The 12,880-nt window shown below is 42.0% G+C and overlaps 1 protein-coding gene across 1 annotated transcript in view; it reads right to left on the minus strand.

Moving 5' to 3' along the window:
* Nucleotides 1–12,880, minus strand: part of ADAMTS20 (ADAM metallopeptidase with thrombospondin type 1 motif 20) — a 1,033,120-nt gene that overhangs the window by 618,226 nt on the left and 402,014 nt on the right. The gene's annotated exons all lie outside the window — the stretch shown is intronic.

The following is a 12,880-nucleotide window of genomic DNA, read 5'->3' on the forward strand; positions in this document are numbered from 1 at the left end:
GATGTTTCTGGGCAAATTACCTAATCCGGCCGCATATAATTTTTTAAGTAGAACATCACAAGCTCCTTTCTCCCCATGCACTGCACATGTAATTGATTGCTCAATGTTGTATTTTAGCACGCTCTTCATGTTTTTTAACAACATTAAACTTCATTTGCCCCCTGTTCTATCTCATTATAGAGATATCTCAACCATGAGACATACTGGTCGCCACAAGCTGTCCTGCCCATACACTATGCCACGTGGTGCTGAACAATTCGACACACCAGATCCACTGACTGCTCTCCATATGTTATTAGCCGAAAATTGCAATGTAAATCAAGTGAGTGACCAATCTCGGCCTAACATTTGTATAATGCAATGCTATTTCCTATTTTGCCTCCCAAATATAACCTCTGATAATTGCTTTTCATCCCCAATCCTATTGAGAACAAATGTTTTGATGTACAATTAAATTAATCTTGGACATATGTACAACATATACATTTTTAACTCTTTTTTCAGTTTGCAAATACTCTCAAATTCACACTTCTATGAATGAGTCTGATACAGGGTGGATCTCTGTATAACTAATGGATGAGTAGGTTTTAGGATGGCATACAGAGCTCCCAACCTTCTTATTTTTTTTCTTAAATTGGGGACGAATATTAGGCTGTGCAGTAGAGGTTGAGGGTCTTGCTCCACTAGTACTTGGAGTCTCTTCTTGAATGCAGAACCTGTGATCATTGCTTTTCATCCCCAATCCTATTGAGAACAAATGTTTTGATGTACATTTAAATTAATCTTGAACATATGTACAACATATACCTTTTTAACTCTTTTTTCAGTTTGTAGAATGTTTGTTGCCGAGGTTGAAGAAAACTATATCCAGCTAATCCAGCTGATTACACCTATGTTTCAAGTATGGCATTTACTAGTTGTCCGAAGCCATCCACATTCACAAATTTTTAACATACAACGTTAAGGTAAATACTCACAATACCACTACTCGACGAAGGGTTTTCGGTGGCAGATAATCTCAAATTCACACTTCTATGAAGAGTCTGATACAGGGTGGATCTCTGTATATCTAATGGGTGATTAGATTTTAGGATGGCATACAGAGCTCCCAACCTTCTAACTTCTTTTCTTAAAGGGTTCCAAATTGGGGACGAATATTAGGCTGTGCAGTAGAGGTTGACGGTGTTGCTCCACTGGTATTTGGGCCTCCTCATGAAGCAGGAGGAGCCTCTCTCAATCTCCTTAAATCTTCCCTTGCAAAGTTGACCGGATTCTTAATCTGCAAGTGCTTCTGCATACTTGCAGTTCCACACCAGTCCTCTTTATTGGGGTCTCCTCTTGAAAGCAGTCTTGCATATGCGGCTAGTAACTTTTCTTTCATTCACCTTTTTTAAGACTTGTGAAAATTGATTTCAAAACATTCAATAAATACGGTGTCACTATACATTATGTCAAATGCTTTATTAAAAATATGCAGAAAATGTTCCCTTTAATTGTCGTTAACGTCTTTACAAAAGAATTTGAAAGGAGAAAGTAGGAGATGAATAACAGAGGTATGATGTTATATCTCAAACTGCAAAAATTGATAAGAAGGGTGGACCAAAGTCTGCTAGTACAATGCCAGTGGAAGCATTTCAGGCACACTGGAAACATTTTAAAATATATATATATCATCAAGTGTTACTTTGACTGGTAATGTTTGACCTCATTTAGTTACATCAATCTAATTTTAAACACAAACTTTCTTTTTTGTTTTGCAGATTAACTACAATACTTCTTTTGGACTCCATATTATATGTTGTTTATTATATTGTTTTGTTAGATATAGTTCTAGGTATTTATTGTATTGCTATCTTTTAGTTATAGTTCCAGTTATTGTTTTAATAATAGTTAATTAAAAAAGTACATACGTCTGTTTTTTTTTGCGGGGGTAGCAGTCATCAATAGAAATGATATTTAAAATTTTAAGTATAATTATTAGGCTAACTCATTAGCAACATAGTGTGGTGAACTTTTAACCTCTGTGCTCACGTAAGTGTTCCATTAACTGTTACTATGGTAACAGACAGAAAGCCGTTTGGGGGTAAGATTAAAAGTTACTGGCTGTACAAAAACTGTTATATTTATCCAGGATCTTCTACATCACAGAAAGGAAAGCAAAGTAAAACAAAGCACCGTGTACCAGATTTACAACCCCCTTGCACCACTTTCGTGTCCAATCCCCCCACCCCCAACAACATTACAAGTATGTGGGCTTCAACGACCCCCCTCAAGCCCCGGGAATCACCACCCCCTGAAATTTGTGTATTACGGGACGCAAACTGCGTGGCCTATGTTTATATTTATTAACATGCCACTTTGCGTGATGCATCACTAGGATACAGGAGGCCTTCATCCCCAGGAGTCACAGCATCAACCTGACGAGACCCGGGATAAAATCTGAAAGATCAGAATCAGAGCCTAAATATCCCGAACCCGCTGTTTGGAGTGAAAAACCCAAAACTGCGCCGAGTCCAGAACTGCTCCGATGAAGAGGAGCTTCTAAGAGGGGCACAGGTGCGACTTCGGCACGTTGATGGACAACCCCAGCAGGTGCAAGAGGTTGACCATAGCCTGGAGGTGGGAGACGACTGTCTGGGGCGAGCCCCCCTTCAACAAACAGTCGTCGAGATAGGGGCTGGATCACATGATCTGCACAGATGAGTGAATAAACATGTGAATAAATCTTTCTACTTTTCTAAGAGACTATAGAACATTGTCCATATACCAAAAAAATGTACGTTTCAATCTCCATGGCATCTATTAAAGAGATAGTGTACATTGTACAGATGAAGGAAACCGAGTCTTCCTCATGAACTTTAGACTCTGCATCGGTACTTACTTGTAATTACTAAAATCTCTCAATAAACACAAGTGCTCTTTCTAGAACCACCCAACATCTATACACATAAGCTTGATATATATGAAAAATCCTACGCGCATATCGCAACTTTATTTGTAAAAAAAAATTCTTACTTTTTTGGACCTACGGGTCCTTATGTGACCCCCTGAGCAGGCCTAGGGGGTCAGGGTGTGTCTACCCTGGCCCCTTTTCACACGTTCCACAATGACTTCCTCAGCCTCGCTTCTACCGAGGCACAAAATGGCTGCCAACAGTTCCTGATTTCAAATGTTTACAACCGCTTGACAACGGTGCGCTTATCCTACGAGGCCAATCCTCGCACAATCCTCAGTTCCTCCGCGCCCATAGATATATAAATGGCTTGAACCGTAATTTTCAAAGAAACTCCTGAACAGATTGACACCAGATATGCCAAAGGCACAAGTCGGAACTGAGGATTACCTCTCTGTCAAATATGGTGTAATTCCGCATCAGCCGTTCGAGGTTTTTAAAATCAGTCTTTGGGGACCGTTGCGGGCCCCCCTTCAACCGGAGGTGTCCGAGTGTGGCCCGTGGGGGTACCCAAGGGACCCCTCTTCCCAACCATGCACAATGCAGCAGGCACCATGGGGTGCCCGCCACAGGGTGCAAGGTTTTCCCCAAACACCCCTTTTCTCAATGGGAGCCTGTGTTCGGAACACAGGCTCCCATTAAACACAATGCGAGTCTAACTGAACGATGTTGGGAGGCATTGAAACCGGTTGTCCGGACTCACAGGATCCGAGTCGTTTGGAAAATAGACCGGAACCGATTTGTTTGGGACAGTTTACAAACAACATCGTAATCGGGCCTTTAGTGGTAACTTGACTGTTATAAATCAAAAATGCATATTATGGTATAAATATCACAGTAGCCGTCAGAAGTAAACTTACTTTTATCAGTGTTTCATGACTGTGGGAGAAAGATTTTATGCCTTTTTTATTACTATGAGAGCATTGGAAATAAGGATAAGTCACTTTCTTTTTGGTTGATTGAATCCATTCTTTAAGAATTTTGCAACTCTTTTTTTATGACATTAGACTATCTGCAAACTACATACATTCAACCAGATCTCAGGAGGGCATTTCAGAATATATTGACAACATAAATAATGTTGACATAATTAAAATTGCATCAAAACTATTGATTAAAAATATCATACATTTAAATAATATCATCAGCAAAAAGATAGAAAATAGTAAAATATAAACCACAAAAATATTGTAATGAAAATAAATGAATTTAACTATACTCTAAATGTAAACTGTAGGTAACAACAATGTAAAAAAAATACAAAACAAGGTATTCTATAAGAAATGAAATTGAAAGTAATTTAATATAAACCCTATTTTTGCACTAACTTCCAAACTCACAAAATTATTTTCTGAATGAACAACCACTCTATGTAAGATAAAAATATATTCACTATATGCTAAAGGGTATTTATTAATGAAATAATAATTAACAAAAAATATATTTACATGGTTTAACTTGATACACTATGTTTATAATATATTTTTAATTTAATTTCATATTAACATTAAAATTAATTTTAAAATTACATATCTAAAAGTTGAAAAGCTAATATACAAATATTTTTCAAAAATGTTCAAGTATATAACATTATTTTGGGGCATGGCCAGGCTGCCGACCAAGATGACCGTGCAGCGTTGAAGCTACGCAGGGATCCTGACGAACTTCGCCCACCATGCTATTTCTCCTGGCCCAGATCAGAGCGGGACGATGCGGCTGACTGCTCAGGGACGCCCGTGTGCTTCTGAGCTGATCGGTGAGTCTGAGCTCCCATAATAGCAGCAAAGGAGGCAGTTGAGGACGGAGCTGCTGCATAGAGCGGGGCGCGGCTAGGGACTAGGCCGCACCGGTCACTGCAGCGGAACACGGAACCAGCGGGCATCTGTCATCGGGTCGGCCTCACGGGCACCACCAGACTGCAGGTAGGCCTGATCTTCTTGCGAGCCCCCCCCTTTATGCGTTGCCTGTAGCCTGAAGCCCCAAACTCAGCCGTAGTTCAGCCCTCTTAGCCCCTGGAGGCCCCATTGCGATAGGGGCCATGGGTGAGCCTGGGGTCAGCCACTCGGCTATTGGTGCTGGACGGGGGGGCTGTGGGGGGTAAGGCGTGCCTGGCGGTGCACGTGGTTGATTTTGGACGCTTGGATGCCGGAGAGCGCTTTTGTATTAGCAATGCATATTTCGGAGCACCGAGGAGACTGAGCTCACGTATTGCCGCCCTGAGGATTCTGAGATACGGCTGCCAATGGTGCCAGAGCTGGGCAGCTACACGAGTGCCCTGGTGAGGTGCAGAGTGTGCTGTCTTGAAATGACCTAGTCTCTTCACATTTACCTGGGCTTCAGAGGGGCTACTATATTGACCTATTGGCTGCAGGACCCTGTGTGGTCCTTTGTGTCATAGAGGGTCCATACCTGCTCCTTTCTGTTGTGGCTGTGACCTCCGTTTGTGCCCTGAGTCAAGCTGGCAGCTAGCTTGCCCGGAAGGGACGGAATGGGGTGGAAGGACCCCAAACAACACCTACTACAAATTGGGAAATCTGCTGAGCAATCTGTTGAGTCTGGTTGCGCCATGGCTAAGGGGGGCACGGAAGACACTGGCCCTAAAAAGGCCCCAGCAGCATCAAGTACACTGCTGCTAGAAATGCAGCCAGGTTTTAAGATCCTGGAGGGCCACTTTGACACACTTGATAAACGGCTGGATGGCATGGGCGATAAGCTGGACATACATGAGAAGCGCTAAGGTATGGTGGAGGGGAGGGTGTTGGATTTGGAAGATGGCGCAGCTCAATCTACCAAGCATCCAGACCGCATACTTATGGAGGTGGCAATCAAGAACGAGGACTTGGAGGCGCACCGCAGGCGCAAGAATGTCTGCATCCTGGGGGTCCTAGAGTCATCCAACACAGGGCGTATGGATCAGTTTGTGGAGTCCCTACTTACAGACATTTATGGTAAAGAAGCCTTCACTTCCACCTTTCTCATAGAAAGGGTCAATCGCTCTCTTGATCCCCGTCCTAACCGGCTCTGCCCACCTAGTCCTATCATGACTAAAATGCTAAATTTCCGGGACAGAGATACTGTGTTGAGGTTGGCGACAGAGCGGGGCTCCATTACTTGGCAGGGCTCGGCACTGGCTTTATACCCAGATTTCACTATCATGGTTCAGGACGCCAGGAGGAAGTACGCTGGTGTAAAGGCCATGCTGGGGAATCGGGGCCTGAGATATGATATGCTGTACCCAGCTCGACTCCGAGTACACTTTAACAGCCGGACTCGTGTATTTGATACTTCCACAGCGGCTCAGGACTTTTGTAGGGACTAAAAAGGAAATAGCAGAAGCCACAAGAATAAGGCCTTATCCAGGACATCCCCTCCTAACAGTGGCTCGGCAGCCAGTGGGACTTATTTTCCAATGAATGATGTTAGTAAACTTTATAGGCACACTGCAGCTAACTGTTACATGTAATCTCTTATTATTGGCTGACTGACATGTTGATCACTTTGTGTGTGTTTCAATTTTGTGATATGTATATGTATCTTGTACTGATTCAGCTAGTTATACGAGGGTGTTTACATGATATAGGTCCATGTTTTTTCACTGGGGACACTCCCTGCGTAATGTTGCAAGGGGATGGCTGGGGGATGGAGGGGGGACATGGTAGATTCATGGGTATGTTAATAGTTCTCAAATTGTTTATTCACTGCAGCATGGCACGTTTCTATTGTAATGCACAAGCCCAGTTACTACCCAAACTATTGGAATGCCTGATCAGGGTGGGTTAACACCATTTTCGGATCTCACATTAATCACCTGGAACGTCCGGGGCTTAACAATGTTAAGAAAGGGAGGCAGGTCTTGAATTGTCTTCAGCGGCATCATGTAGATATTGCCTTTATACAGGAAACGCACTTGCCTAGAGCTCTCACCATCACTTTCGCCTTGGGTGGGGATCCACACTGCTACTTTGCTGGTTATAGTACATATTCACGGGGTACCGCTGTCATGATACATAAAAGGGTTCCTTTCCACTTTACAAAAGCGCAACAGGACAGGAAAGGGCGTTATACTTAGGTGGAGAGTCTTGAGTTCATATGTGTATATGCGCCTAATGTTGATTGACCCGAGGTCTTCAGAGATCTTCACACACAGCTTTTACAATTGGAGGCAGATTATTTATGTTTGGGGATAACTTTAATCTTCTGTTCGATCCGGTGTGTGATAGTACATCTAAATCCCCAGATCCTAAGCCATGTGCACGCCATATCTTGCTAGACATGTGTGAATCAATTGGCCTTGTGTACGTGTGGCTCCAGCATAATCCGGGAGGCGCAATGTTTACTCACTATTCTGCTCAATATGGCACCCAGACCAGATTAGATTTCTGGCTTTTCTCCCCCAAATTTGCTTCATGGTATCGGACGTCCCAGCATCTCCGAGCAGTAACTCAGACCATTCCCCAGTTGTTTTGTGCGTATGTATACCCAGACCAAAGGATTCCGATAGGGTGAGGAGATTCCCTGGACATGCCCTGATGGACGAGGTGTTTCGATTTGAAATTAGGGAGGCTATAGTCGATTACTTCAAGATTAATAAAGGCTCTGTGAGCTTTAGGCCACTCTCTGGGAGGCATTTAAAGCCTACATGCGGGGCATATGTATTTCTAAGCACTCTGGAGTACTCAAATACTTGCGTGGCTAGATCGCGCGCATTGAGAAGCAATTAATTGAGTTGGACAAAGAGCAAATTGTGAGTTCTGATCCCAGCCGGCTCGCCCGCCACCTGATGCTAATCACAGTATTTAGAGACGCAGCGGAATGGGAAAGTAATTTTTTAAGTAAGTTTGCCATCCCTAGTCATTATGGGGAAGGCGATAGACCTGGCCGTACATTAGCGCACCTAATGTGCCCGTCGGTTGGGCGGTCCTACATCACTTGCATACGCTCCTCCACAGGTCGCACCCTACACAGCACCTGTGAGATCCGAGACAAATGTTTTGCTTACTATGCCACCTTATATACCACTCTTGTGACACATGATGAAGCAGACCGTGATAATTATCTTGCAGAGATTGCAATGGTGTGGCTTGTGAAGTTTATGCAGCAGTTTCAGGAGGAGCCTTTCTCAGTTGAGGAGATTGGCAACGCTGTTGATGCCATCAGTGGTTCAACAGCTCCGGGCCTTGATGGTTTTACTGGCGTCTTTTATAAAACCTATAAGGATTTGCTTTCCCTCTATCTATTGGAAGTTTATAATGAAGCACTGCATTGCAAGGTACTTCCCCCTCCTTTATGTGAGGCTGTAATAATTCTTCTCCAAAAGGCCGGGAAGGACCCAGCTTTATGCAGCTTGTATAGTCTGTTATCACTTTTAAATCTTGATTAAAAAATATTAGCCAAGAGGATCGCATTATGACTGTCCCTATAATTGGACTGTATTATTTCTCTGGCTCAGTCAGGCTTTGACAATCACAGGTAAACTGCATTAATCCTGCATACGCTGTTTGCAGTCATACATCGGATTGCTCCTGAATTCCCAGCGGCTGCGGTCCTATTGGACACTGAAAAGGCCTTTGACTCTTTGGAGTGGCCCTTTTTTCTTGCTGTAATGAAGAAGCTGGGGGATTTATCAATCTCACGGCATTGCTGTATGCTGCGCCCAGCGCTAGGCTTCGTCTGAAAGGTACACTGTCCTCTTGGTTCACATTCACTCGTGGCACCCGGCAGGCTGTCCACTCTCCCGGCTGCTTTTTATATTGGCAATGGACCCATTATTTAGTCATTTCCAGGATCAGCATCTGCACAGGGGTCTCCAGTTCAAAACAGGCCACTATTGATCTCCCTGTATGCAGATGATATTATTCTGTATGCCCGTCACCCCCAAGAGAATTTGGAACTGCTTATCAGAGAGATAGTTAGGTTTGGCGGATATTCTGGGCTGTGTATTAATTGGGGAAAATCTGAGATTATCCCGCTCACACTGAGCCCTGAATGTTGGGAGTGTGAATTCCCACTCGCATGGTGCGAGGGGTCGGTCAGGTATTTGGGGGTGCAGATACTCAGAGACACTGAGCAAATAATCCGGCTATCTATGGCTCCGTGGTATTTAACCTGGAACAGCAAGTAGTGCGCTGGTTGAAGCTCCATCTATACCTGGCGGGCCGTGTAGGCCTGGTGAGGGAAACATCCTTTACGACGCAACTTTTACAACGCAGTGCCTTTACAACGCGGTATTTACAACAAAAACCATTACAACGCATTGCGCTGGGGGGTGCTCTAGGATAGGGAATACGTTTAATTTACTATCCAACACCTTCCCTAGTGTCCACGGGGACTGGAGTTGGAATAGTAAATTAAACTATTCACTATCCAGCACCCCAAAGCACTATGCGTTGTAAAGGTTTTCGTTGTAAATACTGCGTTGTAAAGGCATTCGTGGTAAAAGTATGCCTTGTAATGTCATACATCCCCCTGGTGAAGATGTCAGTCCTCCTTGTACCTGTTTCACAACATACCCATCTCCCTCCCCAACACTTTTTTTTGCACTTTGAGATCTCATCTCATCAGATTGGTCTGGGGAGGTGGACAACCCAGAGTTAGCAGGGACACCTTGTCTTTACCATATGAGAGGGATGGGGTTGTGGGGTCCCTAATTTCCAGGTATATTATTTAGTTGCTCAGAGTAGCTTTGCCCACTCCTGGTATCATCCTGAAGCAAGAATCCCCTACTCCAGGCCTGAAGCTAATCTGGTGCTTCCGGCTCCACTATGCTCTGTGTTCCTGAGGGGATTCCCCAGAGATCCAAATTACATTCAAAGAGTCTCCACCACTAGCTGGGCCTGACATAAATTGACTAAAGTGACAGGTGGAGGTGATTTATATTCATCGGAGATCTCTGTGGTGAATAACCCATGGCTTCCCACCGCAAAGGAAAAATGAGTGCAGCGCACACTTGCAGCATATTCCATCACAAAATTTGGGGATTTTTTCCCGGGCGGACATGTCTTTTCTAGTACTGAGGAGGGATGGTTTTTAACAAAGCCACATTCATGGATCAATTTGTCTTTGCTCGAATACGAAGGGCGATCCATGCCAAGATTTCGGAGTACCCGTTGGAGCCTGAGCCTTTCCCTCCACTTACCTTTCTAAACACAAGCCCGGGCGGAGAACACTTAATTTTATGATTATATAATGCATGTATGACATTAATCCCAAGCAGGGACATCAAAATACAGGAGGCATGGGAACGAGAGCTTGGGCACCCAATTCAGGATTCTCACTGGTTCTTCTGTTGTGAACAAACCAAGGAAGTCTCATTAAATATCAGACAAAAGCTTATGCATTTCAAATATATGTGGAGGGTATGTATGTCCCCATTTAAGCTACATGGTATTTACTCAAATCGGTCGCACTATTGCCTCAAGTTTGGTGGAGACTATATCACAAATGATTCACTCAGAATTGGCCCATATGCCGGAGCTTGCTTTGCTGAGATACATGGGGGGGCTTCTAAAGAAGTTCCGTAAATTCACAGCCATTGCCCTTCTGCTTGCAAAGAGGGAGATAGCACTTAAATGGGGTAGTAGAGCCTCACCCACGGTTAGCGACTGGCTCCATAGTCTTACATACTGCATATCCGATTGAGAGCTATATGCCAGTACTCAACCTCTTGCCTCCCGTCCGAAAGATATTTGGGAGTCGCTCAAAGCGTACTTATTGGAAACCAGTACCGCCTCTGTTACACAACCACCCGAAGGGATAGTCCCCACGGGAGTGGGGTAATTACAACACATTTTAATTTATCCGGTCACTGTGATTTATTGCTGTATCGCTGGGTGGCCTGTGCTTTGTTGCCGCTTGGGGTTAATCTGTTCTGGTTGGGCCGAGAGAGGTCATTCAAAAATTTGCTGTGCAATATACCCTGAGAGATTGTTCTGCTATGTTCTTGTGCACATCTAAATTGCATTACTGTTTCTTTTTATCACTATTTCAAAATTGTAGTGCTTAACCGTGCTGTGTTGTAAACTATGAGGAAATGGGAAAATAACGTTTTTTTAAAAAAAATAAAAAACTTTGGAGGAGACAGGAGCAACTATTGCACAGTGAATGGTGATAATCCAAACTTTGGAGGAGACAAGAGCAACTATTGCACGGTGAATGGTGATAATCCAAACTTTGGAGGAGAAAGGAGCAACCAGGTGGGAATACAATTATAGCATCTAACGTGTCCCAGGCTTCTCATCAGGATTTGTTTTTATAAACCCAGTTTCAACATAATGTGCATCAGTATAGTGTGTTTTCTCCTTAATAAAGCTTTGATTCTCCTAAAAAAAGTTTTTTTAAAAAGTATATAACATTATCCTGAGTAAAAAATAAGTAATCATTTCTTTAAAGAAATTCAGTCAAATGCAACATTATAATTTTTGTAAACTATTTCTTAAAATGGAGAGGAATGTAAGCATGTTAATCTGATACATTACCTTAAGTTCTACAAGCACTTTGAAAATGCATACATGTGGACAACTCAGATGAATTAGTTCAATATAAATACTATTAAAATGTTTAAAATAGCTTATATTTTTTTAAACCTATGCTTATTAAAGTAACTCTACCTCTATAAACAGTGATTGAATGACATAAAAGGTAGGTAAAATATATTATTCTAACTCCAGTAACACAAACATTGGGGAACATTTATATATCTGGGTAGGGGAGTATGATTTACTGTCCTAACTCCAGAAATACGAACATTGGTGAACGTGCATATATTTGGGGGAATCTGATATACTAGTCTAATTCCAGTATAATTGAGTAAATTGAATATATTGGCGTGGTGAAATATATCTTTCTAAGGCAAATCCCAAAAACGTTGGGAAAAGGGCATATATTTTATGGGTCAAATGTATTATTCTAATTTGAGTACAACAAACATTAGGGGAAGCACACATATTTAGGTAGGGTGCTCAGATTTCCTAATCTTACTCCAATCACACAAACAATGGGTAACGTGCATATATTTGGGGAGGTTCAGACCCAAAAATATTGGAAAAATGCATATATTCGAGAGGGGTGAGATTTTGCACTCTAACTCCATTCCCACATATATTGGAAAAGTGTACATATTTAGGGGGAACGTTTGCTATTACAACTCCTCCCCTGTAAATATCTCAGAAATATTGATAAATGTGGATACAATTTGTTCTAGCATCAAACATACTAATTTTGGGTAAAATAAATAATATTGAATAAAAATAATATTTTAAAAGCAATGCTCTAATTTTTTATATTTTCCCAAATACATATTTGAAAAACTTTTGTGAATTTTAAAACAGTGATAACATATATAATATATATATATAAGATAGGAAACCCAATTTAAGTTCAAAATAATACTCTTAATAAATTACAAAATGTTGTAAAATATTGGGCATAATATAAAATATACTACTCACCTAAGTTCCCAAAATAAAATACACAACTCAGTTATATATTGTAAATGAATATAAACGCAACTCAATGAGCCGGAATATCTCTATTTCATTTTTTATGTTTTAGTTAATTTAAATGATATAAGAGGCATTACCCACTACTCCAACTAATGCCCCAAACTGAAAAAATAACAGAACAAATGTATAACATTGCAAACAATTATTTTACATATTAACTATAAAGTAGTACCATGAATAAATATCATTAGTTATGGATTAACAAGAATATTAACAAGAAGCCCAAGGGATAGCGTGGTGACCTGAATGCTCATGCAGTGGAACAAAGTGGTGTTCCACAGGCTTGAATTTTTTGCAAGACCAGCTCGGCGTTCCAAGGTACCTTCCAAGGGAAATTGAGTACTGTGCTAGAGCACCTACAAAGGGCAGAAGTGCAGTAGGGTGTGCTAAATAAAAGCATGTAATTATGAATATTATTTAAAACAGA

This window comes from Lissotriton vulgaris, chromosome 1_1 (genome assembly GCF_964263255.1).
Source record: "Lissotriton vulgaris chromosome 1_1, aLisVul1.2, whole genome shotgun sequence".
NCBI classification, from domain to species: domain Eukaryota; kingdom Metazoa; phylum Chordata; class Amphibia; order Caudata; family Salamandridae; genus Lissotriton; species Lissotriton vulgaris.